The 26696-nt window shown below is 40.3% G+C and overlaps 1 protein-coding gene across 5 annotated transcripts in view; it reads left to right on the top strand.

Annotated features, from left to right (window-relative positions):
- The first annotated feature begins 12627 nt into the window (after window positions 1–12627).
- Window positions 12628–26696, top strand: part of LOC110492813 (myocardin) — a 195336-nt gene continuing 181267 nt past the window's right edge. For 4 of the 5 annotated variants that reach the window (XM_090201846.1, XM_090201844.1, XM_090201843.1 and 1 more), the window contains exons 1-2: window positions 12628–12784; window positions 25255–25610. The gene's annotated coding sequence lies outside the window, so the exon portion shown is untranslated. The remainder of the gene's footprint in view (window positions 12785–25254; window positions 25611–26696) is intronic. The other variant, XM_090201841.1, reaches the window with a different exon arrangement.

Below are 26696 nucleotides of genomic sequence, written 5' to 3'. Positions count from 1 at the left end.
TTCAAATAAACCTACCATTAAAATTATAGACTGATCATTTCTTTGTTAGTGGGCAAACATACAAAATCAGCAGGGGATCCAATACTTTTTTCCCTCACTGTATATATATATATATCAATGGAATAACTGGTATCAAATCAATATGAAGTGTTATTTGTTGTTAATGTCTGAACATCTGTAGTCTATCAACCTATTCTGTTGATACTGAGAGAAATGTAGAGTGTGGAACAGACATGAAGGTTTAGTCAATACTGTGGGAGAGCTATGTACTGTACACTCTTAGAAAAAAGGGTGCTTTCTAGAATCAAAAAGGTTCTTTGGCAGTCCTCATAGGGAACCCTTTGAAAAACCAATTTTGGTTCCTGGTGGAACCCTTTTTGGTTCCATGTAGAAACCTTTACACAGAGTTCTACATGGAACCCAAAAGAGTTGTACCTGGAACCAAACAGGGTTACACCTGGAACCAAAAAGGGTTCTCCTACGGGACATGCGCAGAACCCTTCTGAAACTCGTTTTTTTAAGGGTGTGGAGTAGGGGGCAGTGTGGACCAGACATTAAGGTCTAGCCTAATATCTGACATAAATATCTATTCATGTTCATCACATTAATTAATTGTGTTCTTGTTGCGAAATAAAACAAATTGCATTCCAACATGATTCCATATGTGTTTTTTTTTATTTTTATAGTTTTGATGTCTTCACTATTTTTCTACAGTGTAGAAAATAGTAAAACAAATAAATAAAGATAAACCCTTGAATGAGTAGGTGTGTCCAAACTTTTAACTGGTACTGTATAAATCATTGGTATGAATAAACTCAAAACATCAAAATAGTTTGTCTAAGTTTTGTATTGTTTCTGTCTTGTATCGTTACCAAAGTAACCACCGGTTCTCATGTATTACCTGTCACCTGATTTTCTAGAAATCACTTCTGTACGATTACCTCGCCAATCTCTCAAACCGAACTCCTTGAGGCCCCGGATCCGGTCAGGCAAACAACAAACAACATTTTGATGAATATAAATAGACTCACAGTTAGTATCAGAACAGGGCTGTAGCAGTGCAACACTTCCGTACATCCCTACACTCGGTCAGGATTACCCTCCTTTACTGCAACAGGTCTTCTGCTGAATGATCACACTGCACTGTACTGTCTTTTCCTCTAGCCTTGCATCTGGGTAGCAGGGTGGGCGTCAGTACGTTACTCCATGTTAGTGAGGGAATTTAAATGGAATTCAATTAATTGGAATTCAATTAATTGATTGAATTCAATTCATTGGAATTCAATTCATTGGAATTCAATTCATCGGAATTCAATTAATTGGAATTCAATTCATTGGAATTCAATTCATCGGAATTCAATTCATTGGAATTCAATTCATCGGAATTCAATTCATTGGAATTCAATTCATCGGAATTCAATTCATCGGAATTCAATTCATTGGAATTAAATTCATCGGAATTCAATTCATTGGAATTCAATTCATTGGAATTCAATTCATGAATTGAATTGAACAATCCAATATGCCACTTTTTCAGTTGTTGAACTCTTTTTCGGTTCTCCTAAATTGAGATGGACCGCCTGGGCTCAATTCTTGGTATGAAGAGTATGTTGAACCTCTTTTCACCTGGGGTGATACAGATGTATCTATCACAACAGTCTAGTTGTCAGGAAACAAGGTAAGACCCAAGTGCAGACTGTGTGAAGTAACAATGTTTATTATAACAACAGGGGCATGCAACCGACAGGTCAAGGCAGGCAGGCTCAGGGTCAGGGACCGGCTCAGGGACAGGCAGAGTTCAGTAACCCAGAGGTGGAGCAAAGGTAGTGGTCGGCAGGTAGGCTTAGGGTCAGGGACAGGCTCAGGGTCAGGCTCAGGCTCGGGGACAGGCTCGGGGACAGGCAGAGTTCAGTAACCCAGAGGTGGAGCGAAAGTTCCGTTACGGCAGGCAGGCTCAGGGACAGGCTCAGGGACTGGCTCAGGGACAGGCTCAGGGACTGGCTCAGGGACTGGCTCAGGGACTGGCAGAGTGCTCAGGGGGCAGGTACAAGGTCAGGACAAGCAAGGGTCAAAAACCAGGAGGACGAGAAAAAGAGAAGCTGGGAAAAGACAGGAGCTGACAAGATGAACACAGGTAAGCTTGACAAACAAGACGAACTGGCAACAGACAGACAGAAAACACAGGTATAAATACACAGGAGATCATGGGGAAGATGGAGGACACCTGGAGAGGGGTGGAGACAAGCACAAGGACAGGTGAAACAGATCAGGGCGTGACACTAGTAGAGTCATTATTATAAAATAAGACAAAATAACAGAGTTTATAACATAAATATAATCCATATATTTACATGAATATGTTCTTATTTCATTCCTTTACTTAGAATTGTGTGTACTAGATGTTAGATTACTTGTTAGATATTGCTGCACTGTCGGAACTAGAAGCGCAAGCATTTCACTACACTCGCAATAACTCTGCTAACCATGTGTATGTGACCAAAACAATTTGATTTGATTTGAAATAACATGAAATAAAAAGACTCGTAACATAGCTGTCCGTTACTTGACTCGCTCATTATCAAGCTTGTAGCAGTTTGTTGATTGACTCTTAATTTAGTGATCAAAGACAGAGGCTGAAGATATTCCATTGAAGTATGCTGTGTGATACTACAGGCTTCTAAGATGTTTCACTAAAGTATGCTGTGTGATACAGGATTCTAAGATGTTTCACTAAAGTATGCTGTGTGATACAGGCTTCTAAGATGTTTCACTAGTATGCTGTGTGATACAGGCTTCTAAGATGTTTCACTAAAGTATGCTGTGTGATACAGGCTTCTAAGATGTTTCACTAAAGTATGCTGTGTGATACAGGCTTCTAAGATGTTTCACTAAAGTATGCTGTGTGATACAGGCTTCTAAGATGTTTCACTAAAGTATGCTGTGTGATACAGGCTTCTAAGATGTTTCACTAAAGTATGTTGTGTGATACAGGCTTCTAAGATGTTTCACTAAAGTATGCTGTGTGATACAGGCTTCTAAGATGTTTCACTAGTATGCTGTGTGATACAGGCTTCTAAGATGTTTCACTAGTATGCTGTGTGATACAGGCTTCTAAGATGTTTCACTAGTATGCTGTGTGATACAGGCTTCTAAGATGTTTCACTAAAGTATGCTGTGTGATACAGGCTTCTAAGATGTTTCATTAAAGTATGTTGTGTGATACAGGCTTCTAAGATGTTTCACTAAAGTATGCGGTGTGATACAGGCTTCTAAGACATTTCACTAAAGTATGCTGTGTGACACAGGGTTCAACGGCAGGTGTATTAAGATGTGTAACTGTAGGCTTTGGAAGGGTAACCTAAGAAGATAGTAATAGTCCCTGCAGATGCTAGGGTGACAATGCAACATTGAATGACACTTTTTTCTTTAAACATTGAAACAACAGTAGGGGAAAGAGCACCACTGTCCACCCCACCGTCGTTGTTTTGTTTTGTTGACAGAGCAGAGGTGAGGACTATTCTATCCAGTGGCGACCCGTCATTCAGGGCAGTTGGGGCAGAGCCCCACATCTTTAGCAAAAAAATTATAATACAAAATAAATAAAACATTTTTGGGGGGGCTTGCCTGTTTTGCATGCTATTTTGGCTTTAATACGTGTCACATATCAGTTTGCAAACAATGTAAAAAAATAATATATATATCATTGAGTTAATAAAGCTGCATTCAAACATGGACTCTTTTTTGTTTTCTTGAGTGAGGCAGCTCCAAAATGCAGGTGTTTCAGCCTAGCTCAGTGCTTTCTGTGGTGGTGGGGCAAGCCAGCAGAAAATTTGGAGCATTGCACTGTGATTGGCTCAGTGTTCTGTCAATCAAGGGGAAACTACATCACAGTGAAGTCTAAGGGGAGACCTCAAAATTTAGAGCCCTTTGGGTATTAACATAGAGATACATTAGAAGTGCCCATCCAAGAAGGCTCAAGGTCATTGGCCATAGATAAAGTTAGGTCAACTCACGTTATATGTACCATAGCTTTGATTGGACTGATCATGTCAACATCAAGTCAACATTCCAAATCTTAGCTAGCAGTCATTATCATGAATCAAGTCAACAATCTACTGGCAAATCCTTTTTAATCCTTGTCATATGAAGATAAATAATGAAGATAAATTATAGATAAAACGTATCGGTGCTCATCAGCCATTGGACATAAACGTTACACAGAGGATGAGAGAGGGAGGGACAGAGGAAGAGAGAGGGATAGAGGAAGAGAGAGAGAGAGTGGGATAGAGGAAGAGAAAGAGAGAGAGAGAGAAAGGGATAGAGGAAGAGAGAGAAAGGGATAGAGGAAGAGAGAGAAAGGGATAGAGGAAGAGAGAGAGAGGGATAGAGGAAGAGAGAGAGAGAGAGAGGGATAGAGGAAGAGAGAGAGAGAGGGAGAAAGGGATAGAGGAAGAGAGAGAAAGGGATAGAGGAAGAGAGAGAGAGGGATAGAGGAAGAGAGAGAGAGAGGGATAGCGGATGAGAGCGAGAGGGATAGAGGAAGAGAGAGAGGGATAGAGGAAGAGAGAGAGAGGGATAGAGGAAGAGAGAGAGAGAGGGATAGCGGATGAGAGAGAGAGAGGGATAGAGGAAGAGAGAGAGGGATAGAGGAAGAGAGAGAGAGGGATAGAGGAAGAGAGAGAGAGAGGGATAGCGGATGAGAGAGTGAGAGGGATAGAGGAAGAGAGAGAGGGATAGAGGAAGAGAGAGAGAGGGATAGAGGAAGAGAGAGAGAGAGGGATAGCGGATGAGAGCGAGAGGGATAGAGGAAGAGAGAGAGGGATAGAGGAAGAGAGTGAGAGGGATAGAGAGTGAGAGGGATAGAGGAAGAGAGAGAGAGGGATAGAGGAAGAGAGAGAGGGGGATAGAGGAAGAGAGGGATAGCGGATGAGAGAGAGAGGGATAGAGGAAGAGAGAGGGATAGAGGAAGAGTGAGAGGGATAGATAAAGAGAGAGAGAGGGATAGAGGAAGATAGAGAGAGAGGGCTAGAGGAAGAGAGAGAGAGGGGGATAGAGGAAGAGAGAGAGAGAGGGAGAGAGGAAGAGAGAGAGAGAGAGGGATAGAGGAAGAGAGGGAGAGAGAGGGATAGAGGAAGAGAGAGAGAGAGAGAGAGGGATAGAGGAAGAGAGGGAGAGAGAGGGATAGAGGAACAGAGAGAGAGAGTGATTGAGGAAGAGAGAGAGGGAGAGAGAGGAACGTTTGGAACTGTTTGTAAATATTGCATGTCTGTTTGGAATTTAGAGGGAGCAAGTGAGTAAGTGACAGAGAGAGAGAGAACAAGAACGAGAACGAGAAGGAGAGGAGAGCAAGAGCGAATACATGGCACGTTGAATAAATATCAAAATGGAAGCACTTGAGTGCTGTTTCAGAACGATGACAGTGGGATAGCGCTGGCGTTGACGTTGCTGAGAGTCACTGTGACACATTGTGTTTAGATCTATCCTGGCACACACAGTTAACTTCAGGGATGCTTGCACTGTGACACATTGTGTCTAGATCTATCCTAGCACACACAGTTAACTTCAGGGATGCTTGCACTGTGACACATTGTGTTTAGATCTATCCTGGCACACACAGTTAACTTCAGGGATGCTTGCACTGTGACACATTGTGTTTAGATCTATCCTGGCACACACAGTTAACTTCAGGGATGCTTGCACTGTGACGTCAACCAATGTTCAAAATAAGATTATAAATCAAAAATGTAGCGAGCAGTGAAGCCTCGTAGACGTTTTGGCTGGGGTGAACGGGGCGAACAGCGGAGAGGGGGAGAAGACCAAGTGTATTCGTGTGTGTGTGTGTGTGTAAGTGTCCGTGTGTGTGTGTGTGTGTGTGTGTGTGTGTGTGTGTGTGTGTGTGTGTGTGTGTGTGTGTGTGTGTGTGTGTGTGTGTGTGTGTGTGTGTCCGACGAGGCCCAGTCAGATCAGAAAGTAGACGGTTGGGTTGCTTATAGAAGGAGGTATGCAACGTCTGTTCAGAAGGAAGGTATCTGCTGGGCCCTAATTACAAACAACTGGCCAGAACTCACTTCAATGGCTGGAGATTGAAAGAGATCTGTGTGTTGTGGAGCTTGGCTGGTGGCTCGGATGGCTGACAGAGAGAGGCAGGCAGGCTGGCAGGGTGTACCTCGGGGCATCTCTGTCCGTTAAAGACCCTCCTGGGTCTGTCTGTGTTAGTGTGGATTTTACAGACGGTAAAGACAGAATTGAAGTCGGAAGGCCACCTGACTAGCTGGAACACACAGAGAGATGTACACAAACACAAACACACACACAAAGGCTACATATCCTACATAGAAACACACTGTAAATTCCAAATGTCAAATTCTTTCATGTGTTAGTGCTTGCCCTATTGCCATCCAGAAACATGACATCATACAGGGGTCTGGTCAGGCAGTACTGTAGCTCTTCATTGGTTTCTACTCTTTCACCACTCATCATTACTAATGCTGTTATTATGATCAATCTTTATTCCTAACCAAACAAGAGCTGAAACTGCCACGCCACTAAGCCAGACAAGGTTTGAATAATATCTACAGCTCTACACTACAGGGGAAGTTGACCTGAAAATGGCACTATATATCCCGCAGTGATTGTCTCCAAGTCAGGCTATAGAACTTCAGTCAGGCTATAGAACTTCAGTCAGGCAATAGAACTTCAGTCAGGCTATAGAACTTCAGTCAAGCTATAGAACTTCAGTCAGGCTATAAAACTTCATTTAGGCAACAGAACTTCAGTCAGGCTATAGAACTTCAGTCAGGCTAGAGAACTTCAGTCAGGCTATAGAACTTCAGTCAGGCTAGAGAACTTCAGTCAGGCTATAGAACTTCAGTCAGGCTAGAGAACTTCAGTCAGGCTAGAGAACTTCAGTCAGGCAATAGAACTTCAGTCAGGCTATAGAACTTCAGTCAGGCTATAGAACTTCAGTCAGGCAATAGAACTTCAGTCAGGCAATAGAACTTCAGTTAGGCAATAGAACTTCAGTCAGGTTATAGAACTTCAGTCAGGCTATAGAACTTCAGTCAGGCTAGAGAACTTCAGTCAGGCAATAGAACTTCAGTTAGGCTAGAGAACTTCAGTCAGGCTATAGAACTTCTTGGCGCTGCGATCCAGACATAAAATATCCTAGCTTTCAAGTCAATCTAATTCTGTGGTCAAATCATGACATGGAAGAGCTCCTCATTGTCTTGGCATCGGGACTCTGAACGTCTGCTGGCCAGGGCACTGCATCCAAGGTTGTAATATTTGAACTATAGGATGAGATTCCAAGTCAAAATTTCTCATGTAGATGAAAATGCTATGGTATACTATACAGTGCGATAGTGTTACTGTTATCTTTATATTTCAATTATAAGGCTAAATCTCACCAAGGATATTAATTAATTAGTGTAGATAGAAAATGGAAGAAGGGAATGACGTTCTGAGGGAGGGAAAAGGGAGAGTTGAAAGACTGTGGAGGCATGGGGTGTCCCAGGCCATCATTGTAAATAAGGATGTTTTCTTAATTGACTCGTCTGGATAAATAAAGGTTAAATGAAGGTTAGATTAAGGTTAAAAAAAAGAAGGTTAAATCAACGGTAGGTAAGGTTAAAGGAAGGTTAAATGAAGATTAAATAAAGGTTAAATGAAGGTTAAATCAACTGTAGGTAAGGTTAAATGAAGGTTAAATGAAAGTTAAATAAAGGTTAAAGGTTAAATTAAGGTTAAATAATAATACAGTAACCAGAGCATCCAGCCAGATACCTGTTGCTTATTTGAGTCTAAAATAAAGAACATACAAATCAAGGTATTTTTCAACAAAACAGTTCACTTTTGGATACTACTGTACAGACTCACAATCCTGCCTGAAAGTAATACCAGCGACCTGAGTCTGGTTAAGCTAGTCAGTTAATGGTTGAGGAAATGTCAGACTCAGATCTCGAATGGTCAACACTGCCACAATCCAAAGGCTCAGTTAATGTATATATATACGCCTTCTGTTGCAGTATGTCATACCACATATCACTGTCAGACTATTGTGGTGTGTGTGTGTGTGTGTGTGTGTGTGTGTGTGTGTGTGTGTGTGTGTGTGGCGCTGGAAGATATTTTAGCTACAGGCTTTTAAAGGCTAAAAAGTCTCACTTTAAATACTGTATGACATCAGAGAGAGAGAGAGAGAGAGAGAGAGAGAGAGAGAGAGAGAGAGAGAGAGAGAGAGAGAGAGAGAGAGAGAGAGAGAGAGAGAGAGAGAGAGAGAGAGAGAGAGAGAGAGAGAGAGAGAGAGAGAGAGAGAGAGAGAGAGAGAGAGAGAGAGAGAGAGAGAGAGAGAGAGAGAGGTACTTAAACTATTTGCACATCATTATAACACTGTACATAGCCGTAATATGACATTTGAATGTGTATGCCTTTGAAACTTGTGAGTGTAATGTTTACTGTTCATTTTCTGTTGTTTATTTCACTTTTTGTTTATTATGTATTTCACTTGCTTAGGCAATGTAAATAATGTTTCCCATGCCAATAAAGACCATTGAATTGAATTTAGAGAGAGAGAGAGTGAGAGAGAGCCAAAGAGAGAGAGACACAGTGAGGGAGCAAGAAATAGAGAGAGGGAGAGAGAAACAAGAGAGAGAGAAAGGGAGAGAGAGAAATAGAGAGAGGGAGAGAGAGAAGGAGAGAGAGTGAGAGTGAGAGAGAGGGAGGAGGGAACCAGTCCACTTGGAGATGGTGATTAATTGTACATCATGGTGATTAATTGTACTGTAACTGCAGAGTGCAGTTTTAAGAGTGGAGAATTAAGATTCACTATGAAAAACGACAGAACTCCTGACCTTCGTCACAATCACGTAACACAAACTATGAGCGTAGGGGTTGTTAGAAGTAAGTCCAAACCCACTGTTGAATGGTCTGTGGATAGTTAGCTGCAGATTGAGAACGGTTCTGTGGGTAGTTAGCTGCAGATTGAGAATGGTTCTGTGGATAGTTAGCTGAAGATTGAGAATGGTTCTGTGGGTAGTTAGCTGCAGATTGAGAATGGTTCTGTGGATAGTTAGCTGAAGATTGAGAATGGTTCTGTGGATAGTTAGCTGAAGATTGAGAATGGTTCTGTGGGTAGTTAGCTGCAGATTGAGAATGGTTCTGTGGATAGTTAGCTGAAGATTGAGAATGGTTCTGTGGGTAGTTAGCTGCAGATTGAGTATGATTGGGAATGGTTCTGTGGGTAGTTTGCTGCAGATTGAGAACGGTTCTGTGGGTAGTTAGCTGCAGATTGAGAATGGTTCTGTGGGTAGTTAGCTGCAGATTGAGAATGGTTCTGTGGGTAGTTAGCTGCAGATTGAGTATGATTGGGAATGGTTCTGTGGGTAGTTTGCTGCAGATTGAGAACGGTTCTGTGGGTAGTTAGCTGCAGATTGAGAATGGTTCTGTGGGTAGTTAGCTGCAGATTGAGAATGGTTCTGTGGGTAGTTAGCTGCAGATTGAGTATGATTGGGAATGGTTCTGTGGGTAGTTTGCTGCAGATTGAGTATGATTGAGAATGGTTCTGTGGGTAGTTAGCTGCAGATTGAGAACGGTTCTGTGGATAGTTAGTTGCAGATTGAGAACGGTTCTGTGGGTAGTTAGCTGCAGATTGAGAACGGTTCTGTGGGTACTTAGCTGTTGATTGAGAACGGTTCTGTGGATAGTTAGCTGCAGATTGAGAATGTTCTGTGGGTAGTTAGCTGCAGATTGAGAATGGTTATGTGGGTAGTTAGCTGCTGATTGAGAATGGTTCTGTGGGTAGTTAGCTGCAGATTGAGAATGGTTCTGTGGGTAGTTAGCTGCAGATTGAGTATGATTGGGAATGGTTCTGTGGGTAGTTTGCTGCAGATTGAGTATGATTGAGAATGGTTCTGTGGGTAGTTAGCTGCAGATTGAGAACGGTTCTGTGGATAGTTAGTTGCAGATTGAGAACGGTTCTGTGGGTAGTTAGCTGCAGATTGAGAACGGTTCTGTGGATAGTTAGCTGCAGATTGAGAATGTTCTGTGGGTAGTTAGCTGCAGATTGAGAACGGTTCTGTGGGTAGTTAGCTGCAGATTGAGAACGGTTCTGTGGGTAGTTAGCTGTAGATTGAGAACGGTTCTGTGGGTAGTTAGCTCCAGTTGAGAATGGTTCTGTGGGTAGTTAGCTGCAGATTGAGAACGGTTCTGTGGGTAGTTTGCTGCAGATTGAGAATGGTTCTGTGGGTAGTTAGCTGCAGATTGAGAATGGTTCTGTGGGTAGTTAGCTGCAGATTGAGAATGGTTCTCTGGGTAGTTAGCTGCAGATTGAGAATGGTTCTGTAGGTAGTAATCTGCAGATTGAGAACGGTTCTGTCTGCTCTCTCTTTTCTCCTCTTTTCCTTCTTTTTCTTTGAGGGGAAAGAACGAGATACAAAACACATTCTCTTGACGAAAAGCATCCAACAGGAACACAGCAAACCAAAATAGAAGCAGCTATTTCTGCTGTTATTTTTTAGAAAAAGTGACATGCTCTATGTTAAATTACAACATCATAAGGTCAGTCTGAACTCTTTTGTCTGCCTTCTAGCCTCCAGCCTATGACTCATGAGAGGTATGCAGTGACGTCAGTCCATAGTACTCACCCCTAGTACCGATAAAGCATTGATATTCAAGTAGCTTGTTCATTGACCATTGATTTGATTCGACCAATCAAGAGGATAACTCACTTACCTTCACTTAGTCTACATACCTCGGGAGGTTGCGGAGGACGGGCTCGTGGTAATGGCCGGAGCGGAATAGGTGGAATGGTATCAAATACATCAAACCCATGGTTTCCATGGTTTCCATGGTTTGCATGGCATTCCGCTCACGCTGTTCCAGCCATTATTATGAGCCGTCCTCCCCTCAGTAGCATCCACTGCTACATATCAATCTGCTTCTTGTTTGAACAGATGGTTTGATATATGATATTACCAACAGGTAATTCTCCACAGCGATTATCTTTAGAATTAGATTTACAGTTAATGAGTTGACGTCGATTGCACTTGTTTTATGTGGCCCATCGGGGCAAAATTGGAATTGAAATGCTTTGATGGACAAGCTTCAGTCATATATTGGTTGTACAGTACCTTCAGAAAGTAAAAACATATGAGGGTGTTACAGCCTGAATTCAAAATGTATTAAATATATTTATTTTCTATCAACTATCTGCACACAATACAGAGTGAATGACAGAGTGAAAACATGTTTTTAGAAATTGTTGTACATTTATTGAAAGTAAATACAGAAATATCTCATTTACATACTGAATGTATTCAACCCCCTGAGTCAATACGTGTTAGAATCACCTTTGGCAGCTGAGTCTTTCTGGGTAAGTCTCTAAGAGCATTGCACACCCGGATTGTACAATATTTGCACATTACTCTGATAAAAACATTCTTCAAGCTCTTTCAAATTGGTTGTTGATCCCTGCTAGACAGCTATTTTCATGTCTTGCCATAGATTTCCATGCCGATTTAAGTCAAAACTGTAACTTGGCCACTCAGGAATATTCAATGTCATCTTGGTAAGCAGCACCAGTGTAGATTTGGCCTTGTGTTTTAGGTTATTGTCCTGCTGAATTTGTCTTCCAGTGTCTGTTGGAAAGCAGAGTGAAGCAGGTTTTCCTCAAGGATTTTTACTGTGCTTAGCTCCATTCGACATATTTTTTTTATCCTAAAAACTAGTGTTGTTGATCCATCCTCAGTTTTCTCCTATCACAGCCATTAAACTCTATAACTGTTTTAAAGACACCATTTGCCTCATGGTGAAATCCCTCTTCGGCAACTGAGTTAGGAAGGACTCCTGTATCTTTGTAGTGACTGGGTGTATTGATAAACCATCCAAAGTGTAATTAATAACTTCACCATGCTCAAAGGGATATTCAATGAATGCTTAATTTGTTTTATTTTTATCCATCTACCAATACGTGCCCTTCTTTGCAAGGTATTGGAAAACCTCCCTTGTCTTTGTGGTTGAATCTGTGTTTGAAATTCACTACTCAACTGAGGGTTCTTAACAGATAATTGTACGTGTGGGGTGCAGAGATGTGGTAATCATGAAAAAATCATGTTAAACACAATTATTGCACATGGAGTGAGTCCATGCAAGATGCCCTTGTTGTGACCCCGTGAAGATGCCCCCTGGTGACGCCCCTTGACCTTTTCCACGCTTTGTTGTGTTACAGCTATACCCACCATTATGTGAAAATGAAATTGTGTTTAAAGATTTTTTTACAAGTAAATTAAAAATGAAAAGCTGAAATGTCTTGAGTCAATAAGTGTTTATGAGTCCGCCAGATCAGAGGCAGTAGGTAAGTGCGTGAATTGGACAATTTTCCTGTCCTGTTAAGCATTCAAAATGTAATGAGTACTTTTAGACGTCAGGGAAAGTGTATTGAATAAAACGTACATTATTGTCTTTAAAAAAATGTAGTGGAGTAAAAGTTGTAAAAAACATAACGAGTAAAGTACAGATACCCCCCAAAACTACTAAAGTAGTTCTTTAAAGTATTTTTACACTACTGGCTGCCACCACAATCCTATTTTCATCGGTTTGAAGATTGAATGACTCGGCTTCACTCCGACACTCGGCTCGGCTGTTTCCGTGAGCGTCGAGCAGTTGAACCGCTTCGAAATCGAAACACCTTCAAGGACTTTTGAATTAAGTGGAATGGCAGTCTCGCTTCACTCCCGACAGCTCCTATAACATACAACAGAGAGGTATCCCTCTTACCATCAGGTTCCTACAGGTATTTTGGGGTTTTTATACAAAAGTTACAGCTTTATCAGAAATAGTCAATGGAATGCGAAATGAAACAAACGTATACCTGTGCGAGCGAGAGGAGTGTGTAGGTAGTGAACTCTCAGCGAAATGTGATCTCTGCTACAGTTTAACGAGTTCGCCTATTATTAATGTAACGTTTTAATTCACGTTTAGAATATGAAATACGACTCAAGCGGGTGCAATTCTGGCATCTCACATCAATTGAGAAAGACGAAGTCATAGCGCAGCGCTATTCTATACTGACCCATGGAGATAGGTCTGACTTGTGTTGTAGTGTGAGCTAATACTATTTATTATAACATGTCTCTTTGAAAGTATCCCTGGAGAATAGATGATATGGGAGAGTACATTGAATTGTTAGCTGATTTTCCTGTGAAAGAACAAGGCATATTGTGGCTATAGTGGACAGTCAACATAGTATAACTGTTTTAAAATGACAGTTGGGCTACTGGCAAATTTGGTTCATTAAAAGTCAGAATAACGTTTTGTGTGGCAAGGGGTCTGCTCTACACCTGCAATATTATCGACTGGGTATGACAGTAGTCAGTCAAATTAAAGTAGGCACATGTGTGAAGGCGTTCAAATGTTATTCATCTCTCCTCTTTAGGTCATTACTGAAAAGGAAATTGGACATAAAGCTGTTGGATAACCATATTTCTGAGTTGTGAACAAGGCTACAGTAGTGAGCTAAATTCAAACAAGTGAATGCAATTAGTGATGATTAAAAGCAGCTGCCTAATTCCCCGCTAGTGGAGACTGAGGGATCTACATGTTTTTGTCTGTAGGTTGGTTGCGACACACTCACAGATTCGTTTGAATCAGACGCAAATTACTTATGTGAAATTAATGTTTTTTTTTTTTGTAAAAACAACAACAAAAAAAAGAGTCCACCATCACGCATTCATGTCCAGTACACGATTTTATCTAATACGAATTTCAATTAGTTGTTTCTGTGTTAGCTAGGTGGCCAACGTTAGCTAGACTAGGGGTCAGGGTTAGCTAACATGCTAGCTAAATAGTTCTTAAAAAGTACCGTAGTTAGTAGTTTCAAAGGTGGCTGAAATGCTAAAGTTGTCCATCATGGGATTCGAACATGCCACATTTTGGTTGCTAGACCTTTGCGTTATACGCCCATCCGTTCTGCCCGACAAAACCTCCCTCCTATCGTCTCTGTATTAAGTGACTTGCTGCCTTTATCTGTATGTAAATGCATTGTCTAGAAAATAGTGTGGTGGACATGTAAAGAAATAAATACATGTTTGTCGTTTTCATGAATTTCGCATTAAATCATTGGTTTATTTCACGATAATTTGTAAAAGTGGGTTGCGAACCTAGAGGAGACAGGTGTTTGTTAGGTCTGTATGTTTGCCAAAGGCATCACATAGGTGTACTTTATTCATGTATATATGTTGATGTATGTACTGTGCATGTTTGATGTAGTATGTGTGTGGTTTATACTACATTATATTTAGCTGTTACTGTGTGACATGTGTATGTTAATGATTACACATGTTTATGTACACACACACACAATCTGTAGATGCCTACAGTATTTGGCTGAGATGCTAATGATGTACCTTAGCCCAGAGAACAACATGCAGTTCATGTTCTTTTGCGTTTTTCTTTCGTTGACCCATGAACCACGTGTTTACTGTGAAGTCAGCAAGGTCGTTTATAGGATATCTTGGCTCTCTAGGTCCACAGAGTGTTCATGTACAACCCACCTCTTGCTCTTATCGCCTGTTTATTGACTGTGAGTACACTGAATCAATTAATCTGTAATATAGCTAACAGTCATGTCCTGGATCAACTTTAATTTCAAAACATTTGGATTGAATTATCATGGGGATATGATATCCAAATAAACTGCTTTCATCTATTAGTAACACGATTGCACCGTGCAATGTGAGCTAACCCAATGCTTTCAGATGTTTTCATATCTTAAAAAGTAGAAGTACTTAACTTGCTATTATGGGCAAAATACGATTTAGAACAATGACACAGTTTTAAAAAATATATTTTCCTTCGGGAGTGTTCTGGACTTGTTCAAACTGCCTTCTTTACGGCCCATAGGTATTGTTCTGTAATCAGATTTAGAATCCGTTTCATAGGTATTGTTCTGTAATCAGATTTAGTATCTGTTCCATAGGTATTGTTCTGTAATCAGATTTATAATCATTTTCATAGGTATTGTTCTGTAATCAGATTTAGAATCCGTTTCATAGGTATTGTTCTGTAATCAGATTTAGAATCCGTTTCATAGGTATTGTTCTGTAATCAGATTTAGAATCCGTTTCATAGGTATTGTTCTGTAATCAGATTTAGAATCTGTTTCATAGGTATTGTTCTGTAATCAGATTTAGAATCCGTTTCATAGGTATTGTTCTGTAATCAGATTTAGAATCTGTTTCATAGGTATTGTTCTGTAATCAGATTTAGAATCCGTTTCATAGGTATTGTTCTATAATCAGATTTAGAATCCGTTTCATAGGTATTGTTCTGTAGTCAGAGTTAGAATCCGTTTCATAGGTATTGTTCTGTAGTCAGATTTAGAATCTGTTTCATAGGTATTGTTCTGTAATCAGATTTAGAATCCGTTTCATAGGTATTGTTCTGTAATCAGATTTAGTATCTGTTTCATAGGTATTGTTCTGTAATCAGATTTAGAATCTGTTTCATAGGTATTGTTCTGTAATCAGATTTAGTATCCGTTTCATAGGTATTGTTCTGTAATCAGATTTAGAATCTGTTTCATAGGTATTGTTCTGTAATCAGATTTAGAATCCGTTTCATAGGTATTGTTCTGTAATCAGATTTAGAATCCGTTTCATAGGTATTGTTCTGTAGTCAGATTTAGAATCTGTTTCATAGGTATTGTTCTGTAATCAGATTTAGAATCCGTTTCATAGGTATTGTTCTGTAATCAGATTTAGTATCTGTTTCATAGGTATTGTTCTGTAATCAGATTTAGAATCCGTTTCATAGGTATTGTTCTGTAATCAGATTTAGAATCTGTTTCATAGGTATTGTTCTGTAATCAGATTTAGAATCCGTTTCATAGGTATTGTTCTGTAATCAGATTTAGAATCCGTTTCATAGGTATTGTTCTGTAATCAGATTTAGAATCCGTTTCATAGGTATTGTTCTGTAATCAGATTTAGAATCTGTTTCAAGGATTACATGCTGGGTAATTGCACATTAACAGAATTACACTGAGACTCATATTTCTCACTGTAAAAAATGTATGCCAAACCAAAAAAACAAATGATTTTCAAAGTTTAAACAAACCGTACAGCTCTATGCACAAGGACTATTTGGAACAATTTACACAGTATTACTGGCTTTGCATCTGCTCCGTTCTTCCAGTAAATGTGTTTTTGTGAAATTTTCGGGTTAAATCTCCCACCGAGTTTATACGAACACGTTTTTCCAAAAACTCTGTTAAATATCTGCACCGAATTAAGATTCAAAGATGCCTGCAGAAAGAATGAGGTGTCTGCACACTGTAACATTACTGCATAATCATAGCGGGTTTCCAAACACGTTAGCTCTATTAGCTATGCTGTCTATGATGTTACGGTGTGTGTAGCGGTTTGACTTGGACCAGTTTTTTTTCGCCTGGTCACATACTGCTGATGTGTTGTGCATTTAGAATTTGATTCTGTCTTAAAGTTTCTTAAACGGAACAAAACAGGAATTAACATACCTGAATTTTCCAATGTACTAATGATTACACCCTATATCAGCTACAGTGCCTTGCGAAAGTATTCGGCCCCCTTGAACTTTGCAAACTTTTGCCACATTTCAGGCTTCAAACATAAAGATATAAAACTGTATTTTTTTGTGAAGAATCAACAACAAGTGGCACACAATCATGAAGTGGAACGACATTTATTGGATATTTCAAACTTTTTTAACAAATCAAAAACTGAAAAATTGGGCGTGCAAAATTATTCAGCCCCTTTACTTTCAGTGCAGCAAACTCTCCAGAAGTTCAGTGAGGATCTCTGAATGATCCAATGTTGACCTAAATGACTAATGATGATAAATACAATCCACCTGTGTGTAATCAAGTCTCCGTATAAATGCACCTGCACTGTGATAGTCTCAGAGGTCCGTTAAAAGCGCAGAGAGCATCATGAAGAACAAGGAACACACCAGGCAGGTCCGAGATACTGTTGTGAAGAAGTTTAAAGCCGGATTTGGATACAAAAAGATTTCCCAAGCTTTAAACATCCCAAGGAGCACTGTGCAAGCGATAATATTGAAATGGAAGGAGTATCAGACCACTGCAAATCTACCAAGACCTGGCCGTCCCTCTAAACTTTCAGCTCATACAAGGAGAAGACTGATCAGAGATGCAGCCAAGAGGCCCATGATCACTCTGGATGAACTGTAGAGATCTACAGCTGAGGTGGGAGACTCTGTCCATAGGACAACAATCAGTCGTATATTGCACAAATCTGGCCTTTATGGAAGAGTGGCAAGAAGAAAGCCATTTCTTAAAGATATCCATAAAAAGTGTCGTTTAAAGTTTGCCACAAGCCATATTTATTTAAATATATATATTAGGGTTAGAATATAAACAAATATGTAAAACATTGTGTGTATGTGTGCATATTTAAATATATATATATATATATATAAGTGCCTTCAAGAAGTACTCCTACCCCTTGACTTATTCCAAATTTTGTCATGGTACAGCCTAAATTCAAAATGTATTAAATATATATTTTTAAAATTGCACCCAACTGCACATAATATCGCATAATGACAAAGTGAAAACATGTTTTTAGAAATATTTGCACATATCTCAATTCCAAAAGTATTCACACCCCTGAGTAAACATGTTAGAATTGACTTTGGAGGCAATTACAGCAGTGAGTCTTTCTGGGTTGCACAATGTTTGCACATTATTCTTTAAAAAAAATTGTCAAGCTCTGTCAAGTTGGTTGTTGATCATTGCTAGACAGCCATTTTCAACTCTTGCCATAGATTGTCAAGCTGATATAAGTACAAACTGTAACTAGGCCACTCAGGTACGGATGGGCGATTTGATATAGAATTAATTCAAATGTATGTTTTAGTGCAATGTTCCAAAAGCCAGTATTGTAAAAAAAAAATTATGTCCCAACTGCCACTTTTTAGAACAAAGCAGACTCCATTGAAATGGGACTATCAATGAACATGATTGTAGAATATTAATGCTCAGTTTCTGTCGCGCCTACCACGTACAGCTAGCAGCATTTTAGTTACAGACTGTTATGTGCTAGCTGTCTAGTCTGTGTTTTATAAATGTGCAATGAGCATAAAATATGAATTTATATAAGGAATTGGCACCTCATTCTGATAAATTAGCATATTTATATCCAGATAGCTTGTTCACTTTGTTTTGGTGTTACTATGTTGTTCAAACAGTTGTAGACGGACATGAGGGTGTATTCATAGCAGTTCTACCTTGTTAGCGAGAAAATCGATCCAAGTAATCTAGAAAGATGGCTACTCAGTAGCGCGTGGGCTTGTGCTGGAGAGATTATTTGAGACCTGTGTTAATTGTCTATAACGCCTGCTACAAGAAGTTGGTCATTATCAGTGGATGTGCATTGTACATGATTCTGGTTACATTTTAAACAAAACAGGCATTTTCATAAGACAGACTTGAAAGCCAGATAAGTGATTGTGTCAAAAAAGCTGGTTAAACTGTCCAAATATAAAATAATTTAATTATTAGTGTGTTTTTTATGGTTATGTCCTGAATTCATTAGATTATTCCTGACTGTTTGACATACAGTGTGTTGACCTTTTTAATTGTGCAATAAACCTTAATTAGAGAACTTTAAAAACATTGAGCTATATCGTGAATCACTCAGGAACATTCAATGTCGTCTTGGTAAGCAGGATTTGGCCTGTTTTAGGTCATTGTCCTGCAGAAAGGTGAAATTTGTCATCCAGTGTCTGTTGGAAAGCAGACTGAACCAGGTTTTCCTCTATGATTTTTGCCTGTCCTAAAAAACAACCTTAGTCTTTGCTGATGGCAAGCATACCCATAACTTGATGCAGCCACCACCATGAAAATATTAAGAGTGGTACTTAGTAATATGTTGAATTGGATTTGCCCCAGACAATTTTATCTACCAATAGGTGCCCTTTGCTAGGCGTTGGAAAACCTCCCTGGTCTTTGTGGTTGAATCTGTGTTTGAAACTCACTGCTCGACCGAGGGTTCTTAGAGATAATTGTATGTGTGGGGTACAGAGATGAGGTAGTCATTAAAAAATGATGTTCATCATTATTATTGCACACAGTGTGTCCATTTACTAGGTGACTTTTTAAGCACATTTCTACTCCTGAACTTATTTAGGCTAGCCACAATAAAAGGGTTGAATTCTTATTGACTCGACATTTCAGCTTTTTATTTTTTAAATTAATTTGTTAACATTTTTTAAATAATAATTCCACTGACATTTTTGTGTGTTGTGTGTCGGCCAGTGACACAATCAAAATTGTTTGAAATTCTAATTCAGGCTGTAACAACAAAATATGGAGAAAGTTTAGGGGTGTGAACTTTCTGAAGGCACTATATGCCTCATCATAAAATAAAAAGTTATATATATATATATATATAAATAAAAAGAGAGAATGTGTTTTAACGGATTTACAAGGCAATGTTTCTTAAAATTACAGAAGGGAAATCCTTTCTCAAACTATATACTGTGCATTGGGAAAGTATTCAGACCCCTTGACTCTTTCCACATTTTGTTACGTTACAGCCTTGTTCTAAAATGGATTAAATAAAACAATTTCCGCATCAATCTAACACAATACCCCATCATGACAAAGCAAAACCTGTTTTTTAATTTTTATTGCAATAAAAATAAACAAATTCCTTATTTACATAAGTATTCAGACCCTTTGCTATGAGACTCGAAATTGAGCTCAAGTGAATGCTGTTTTCATTGATCATCCTTAAGATGAGTCTACAACCTGATTTGGAGTCCACCTGTGCGAAATTCAATTTGATTGGACATGATTTGGAAAGGGATACACCTGTCTATATAAGGTCCCACAGTTGACAGTGCATGTCATTGCAAAAACCAAGCCATGAGATTTGAAGGAATTACCCGTAGAGCTCCAAGACAGGATTGTGTCGAGGCACAGATCTGGGTCCTCCATCATTCTGAAATCAAAGACGTTTGGAACCACCAACTACTACTGTAGAGCTGGCCGCCTGGCCAAACTGATCATTCAGGTGAGAAGGGCCTTGGTCAGGGAGGTTACCAGGAACCTGATGGTCACTCTTACAGACCTCCAGAGTTCCTTTGTGGAGATGGGAGAACCTTCCAGAAGGACAACCATCTCTGCAGCACTCCATCAATCAGGCATCTATGGTAGTGGCCAGACTGAAGTCACTCCTCAGTAAAAGGCACATGACAGTCCGCTTGGAGTTTTCCAAAAGGCACATAAAGACTCTCAGACCATGAGAAACAATATTCTCTGGTCTGATAAAGCCACGACTGGACTCTTTGGCCTGAATGCCAAGCGTCACGTCTGAAGGAAATCTGGCACCATCCCTATGTTGAAGCATGGTGGTGGAAGCATTATGCTGTGGGGATGTTTTTCAGCGGCAGGGACTGGGAGACTAGTCAGAATCGAGGCAAAGAGACCTCTCTGGAGAGACCTGAAATGGGCTGTGCAGCGATGCTCCCAACTTGACAGAGCTTGAGAGGATCTGCAGAGAAAAATGGGAGAAACTCCCCAAATACTGTTGTACCAAGTTTGTAGCGTCATACCCAAGAAGAGTCGAGGCTGTAATCACTGGCAAAGGTGCCTCAGCAAAGTACTGAGTGAAGGGTCTGAATACTTATGCAAATGTAATATTTCAGTTTTATAGTTTTAATGCATTTGCTAAAATTTCTAAAAACCTGTTTTTGTTTTGTCATTATGGGGTATTGTGTGTAGATTGATGAGGGGAAAAATACATTTAATCCATTTTAGAATAAGGCTGCAAATGTGGAAAAAGTCAAGGGGTCTGAATACTTTCCAAATGCATTGTATGTGTTGATATTATTTGGCAGGGGTCTTTAAAAAAAATGTATTTCTAAAACCCTTTTTCCGTCTGTGCATTTCTACACATTTTGCTATGTGGCAAAGAGAAAGATCTCCAGTTTTAAAGCTAATCTCATGCTATTCTACACATTTTGCCATGAGGCTGAGAAATTGTTTCGCTATTTTTAAAGCTACTGTAATTTCCTGCAATCTACACATTTTGCCATGAGAATTCTAAACATTTTAAGCTAACTAAAGCAAAAAAAAATTGGTGTGTTGACTGATAAAGTCACCAGATTAAGAGCTGTCTTGTTTGCTAAATGAACAAATGAAGTCACTGGCAAGTGGTGGCCCTGTCTATCTCTGGTGACAGCTGGTAACAGCCGAGCTGTAGTGGAGAGGTGTGTGTGTGTGTGTGTGTGTGTGTGTGTGTGTGTGTGTGTGTTGCTCTGTCTGATTTCGACAGTCTTCTCCTGGGGTTTGTCTTTGATTTCATTCAAATTCCTCTCAACTGAAGTAACAATATCATTGCGCTTCATGTGTTCCTCTCTCAAATCCAGCAGAGCCCAGAGAGAGGCTCGATTTAGGCTGAATATCACTGGGAGAGGTAAGCCATTAGGGCCTGGAGTCATTTCTATATTGGATATACTTGGGAGCGGGACATGGCTTTTGTTAACTTCAATGTTCCCTATCTGTGGCCCAGATAAAAGCAGCTTTGGATGGAGGAGAAGTCACATCGCAGATGTTTTATTTGCAGACAGATCATTTAAATGAAGTGAATGCCGTTTCTGTCTTTGAGGCTTTAGGCTGAGTGCTTCACTAATGTTTCATAGGGCTCTTTCTCTGTCGTAACACATCGTCTCTAGATCATCATATTGGATACATAGCTGAATATATATATAATATTAAACAAGAATGACTCAGACTGCTACTGTCAATTTTATTAAAACATGCAGGAGGTCTCTGTTGGTGGAGGAGGAGCTAAGATGTGAAAAATGTACACCGTAGTGTCTTTTCACAGCAGTGTGACTGACACGCAAGGTTATACACACAATGACTGCTATGAGTATCACCACACCTCACATGTTCACCCTACATCCCATTTTATGTTCTAATTTGTCAATAGGCCTAACTTTCCTGGCAGATAAGTTCCATGTATCCATTTAAGTTAGCCAATGCCCTGCCATTCTGTCCAAAAGTTGCTATTCTCCTGAGTAAGGCCTGTTCCCAATCTAGTTTCCATGGCATCCAGCTCCTTTTAACGTCCTCTGATAACTGTCTCTTGTTCTCTTCTGTCAGAGACACTCTCATAACTGTCTCTCGTTGGTGTCTGTCAGAGACACTCTGATAACTGTCTCTTGTTCTCTTCTGTCAGAGACACTCTCATAACTGTCTCTCGCTGGCGTCTGTCAGAGACACTCTGATAACTGTCTCTCGCTGGCGTCTGTCAGAGACACTCTGATAACTGTCTCTCGCTGGCGTCTGTCAGAGACATTCTGATAACTGTCTCTCGCTGGCGTCTGTCAGAGACATTCTGATAACTGTCTCTCGCTGGCGTCTGTCAGATACACTCTGATAACTGTCTCTCGCTGGCGTCTGTCAGATACACTCTGATAACTGTCTCTCGCTGGCGTCTGTCAGAGACACTGATCCATTTAGCACTTGCTCCTCCTTTAGACATCACTGTCCAGTTGGATAGAGAGTAACTGGCTAGCAAATAGGCTGTAGGCCTATCTTGGGAAGCTTAATAGTAATATCCGACCATCAATATGAAAATATTAATAATGTTTCAATTAGAATATACATATATTGTCGACTATTTTAGTTCAACGTCATTGTCTTTTACGTGTGTGCCTCGAACTAATGTTTACACTACAGGAAACGGGAGGGGGTGGGCCACGCCCCCATCCACATCGACGGGGCTACAGTGGATCGGGTCGAGAGCTTCAACTTCCTCGGTGTCCAAATCACTAAGGACTTCAAATGGTCCACACACACGTGTACAGTCATAAAGAAGGCGCAACAGCGCCTCTTCCCCCTCAGGAATTTGGAAAAGTTTGGCATGGGCCCTCAAATCCTCAAAGTTCTACAGCTGTACCATTGAGAGCATCTTGACTGGCTGCATCACTGCTTGGTAAGGCAGAAGCACCGCCCTCGACTGCATGGCACTACAGAGGGGGGTGAGAATAGCCCAGTACATCACTAGGACCGAGCTCCCTGACATTCAGGACCTATATCAGGCAGTGTGAAAGGAAGGCCCAGAAAATCGTTAGACTCCAGCCACCCAAGCCATAGGCTGTTCTCTCTGCTTCCACATGGCAAGCAGAACCGGTGCATCAAAGTCTGACACCAACAGGCTCCTGAACAGATTGTATCTCCATGCTATAAAACAGCGAAATAGCTAACTTAATAGCTAACAAAATGTCAACACAGACTGAGTAGACCCTTGTATTTGATTTATTTTCAGTACAGGCTCCAACACACACGGACACCACTCAAATACAATCATAATTTATGCTGCTGCTACTATGTGTATCATATATCCTGATGCCTAGTCATCTTACCCCTATACGGATCTACCTCTATCACTCCAGTATCCCTGCACATTGCAAATATGGTATTGGAACTGAGCCTGTATATTGCTTACTTACTTCTCCTGTTCTTCTTATTTCTTATCTTTATTTCTTGTGTATTTTTGTTCAACCTTATGTTATTCTTTGTATTATACTGAACAAAAATATAAACGCAACATGCAACAATTTCAAATTTTTTACTGAGTTACAGTTCATAATAAGGAAATTGGTCAATTAAAATACATTTATTAGACCCTCATCTATGAATTTCACATGACTGGGAATACAGATATGCATCTGTTGGTCACAGTTTATGGTAGAGAAATTAACATTACATTCTATGGCACACCTCTGGTGGTCATTCCTGGAGTCAGCATGCCAATTGCACGCTCCTTCAAAACCTGAGATATTTGTGGCATTGTGTGGTGTGACACAACTGCACATTTTAGAGTGGCCTTTATTGTCCACCCAGCACAAGGTGCACCTGTGTAATGATCATGCTGTTTAATCAGCTTCTTGATATGCCACACCTGTCAGGGGGATGGATTATCCTGGCAAAGGAGAAATGCTGACTAACAGGGATGTAAACAAATTTGTGCACAACATTTGAAAGAAATAAGCTTTTTGTGCACATGGAACGTTTCTGAGATATTTTATTTCAGCTCATGAAACATGGGACCAACACTTTACATGTTGCATTTATATTTTTGTTCAGTAATACATTGATATTGATTACTGCATTGTTGGGTTTAGTTCTTGCAAGAAAGGCATTTCACTGTACTTGTGCATGTGACATTAAACCTTAAAGTAGGAAACTAACACTACATACTTAACAGCGCATACTAGCAAAGTTGTGTAATGTGCATGTCGATTAGATCCTTACATGTATTGACACATCCAATTATGATTTTAAAGTTAAGGAGATTTGAATTACCAATATTTTTCTGAGATCATATTTGTGATAATTCCGTTGGTTGAATACTATGAGTATTTAAGTTCTGCCGAAGCAGACTCAAATGTAAAGCATCCGTTTTTGACCACGCGTCTGTGCTTAGTTTTTAATCTGTATCGTGTGAGGTACTGTCATTTTCATTCAATACCTCACGCGCACATCCTGGACCTGCACAGGATGTGCATGTGCAGGTCCAGGATGTGCAGGTCCAGGATGTACAGGTCCAGGATGTACAGGTCCAGGATTTGCAGGTCCAGGATTTGCAGGTCCAGGATTTGCAGGTCCAGGATGTGCAGGTCCAGGCAGGATGTGCGTGTGCAGGTCCAGGATGGGCGTGTGCAGGTCCAGGATGGGCGTGTGCAGGTCCAGGATGGGCATGTGCAGGTCCAGGATGGGCGTGTGCAAGTCCAGGATGGGCGTGTGCAGGTCCTGGACCTGCACACGCCCATCCTGGACCTGCACATCCTGGACCTGCACACGCCCATCCTGGACCTGTACATCCTGGACCTGCAGTAGATGCATGATATTATCATTCTCTACAACATCTAGCTCATTTTAAAGTGAACTTCAGTGTGTTGTGACCTGAAGAACTACGAGTACTGTTGACATGTTGACAGAGTGTAGTTGTAGCAGTAGTGTTTTTATTAGCATGAGTATACCCTTCCCCAGACTACTAAGTAAATTACTTATTAATTGTGTTCACTTAGCCTATGTTATACACGTTCACAGTAGCAGGATGGTTCTGTGGCCATAGAAAACAGCTAAATTGCATTACTGAGTGTAGATGAAGACAGGAACCGCTAAAATTGCACCAATCACTGTCGGTTTCAAACACATTCACATATTTACCCCCTCCTTCTCCTCAGCAGCAGCCACCTCTGAGTTCAACTGAAGTCTCTCCTGTTCCAAAGAGTTGAAAACGAGACTGCCATCGCTCCAAGTCCAGAACTGACCTCACTGGGGTGCTCGGGTAGAGGAAGACATCCCAATGATCGGAGCCCCAGCAGTCCAAGAGCCTTCGCTAAAGCAGAGAGACCTAAATCAAACCTAATTCAACTTGAAATATCTTTAAAAAATAATAGACCGTATTCATCTGAGAGGGAGGGGAGGAACAAGCATCAGACTCTGGTCTGACTGGAAGACACCCATACACAGTCAGCCTGCCCCTACTGTCCTCGGATGGAGACCCTCGCTGGATCCAGACTCAGCTGCAACATTACAGGTATGTCTTAATGATGTTTTTAGGGTTGCGATCGGTTTATTTCCAGTCATAATTATACACTAAAGTAGATCGTTGAGGGTTTTGTCTTTCATAACTCTCTAGGTGAGATCGGCAAAGTTATTTGGTGTGTAATTAACACTTTTCATATAAAAATGATTAATATTACAATTTTTAATAGCAGAAGCTTAGTCCATATTAGGTACATAAACTTTAATTGAAAATGTGGTATTTTGATAAGGGGGATGAAACATTTTAAAATAAGCTTCAAAAGCCCACGAAGTAGAGACATAGGCTCCTGCCAGGTTCAGCAACACCTTTACAAACATTTAATATGTTTATTCTTCTACTTTGTGCAAAATGGTTTAAGTTGTCATTATGGAATGTTGCTGCTGAATTTGGTTAATATTTTGGCGTTTTTTGTTTTTGTGACAAGGTTTTAAAGTGGTTTGAGTTGATGAGAAAGAATCCAAGTTTGCACTGAGATGTTATAATTTTTCGCCATTCCCTTGGTTAATTCCAGCTTCTTTCGACCCGTACTTTGATGAACTGTAAACGGCTCCAAATAGAAGACATTTGACGGCTTTATGTTGGTGGCGTCAGTCTCTTCTCTTCCGTAGCGGATCAACTACCTCGGGCTGAACCCAACCAGTCACAGTACACGTGGTCAATGCCAGCTGCATGATATTGCACTTCATAATGAGTTTTGCTGTATTTTATGTCTCTAAATATGTCAATTACATCTATCAGAAATCCTAGATGAATTCATGTGGTTATGTTGTGTCAAATCTGCTCTTAGGTTGTCTTCCATTACTCCCCATACCGAATGCTTAGGGTACTTAAACTCAACATAAACATCCTAACGATAGATGTAGAATTGTGGGTATGATGGCGCTGACAGAGTGGGCTGCTTCGCTTCTAGTAAACAAGCATTTTGCTACACCTGCAATAACATCTGCTAAACATATATATGTGTCAAAGAATTTGATTTGATTTATTTTGCCGTTCATGTCAATGTTGTCACGTTTCATCAAAGCTGTTTGACCCCAGTGTTCAGCATCAGTAAACATCGTCCACAAAGCTGATAAG

This window comes from Oncorhynchus mykiss, chromosome 16 (assembly GCF_057628025.1).
Source record: "Oncorhynchus mykiss isolate SJ-2025 chromosome 16, ASM5762802v1, whole genome shotgun sequence".
NCBI classification, from domain to species: Eukaryota; Metazoa; Chordata; class Actinopteri; order Salmoniformes; family Salmonidae; genus Oncorhynchus; species Oncorhynchus mykiss.
This window is presented reverse-complemented; position numbering and strand designations above follow the sequence as displayed.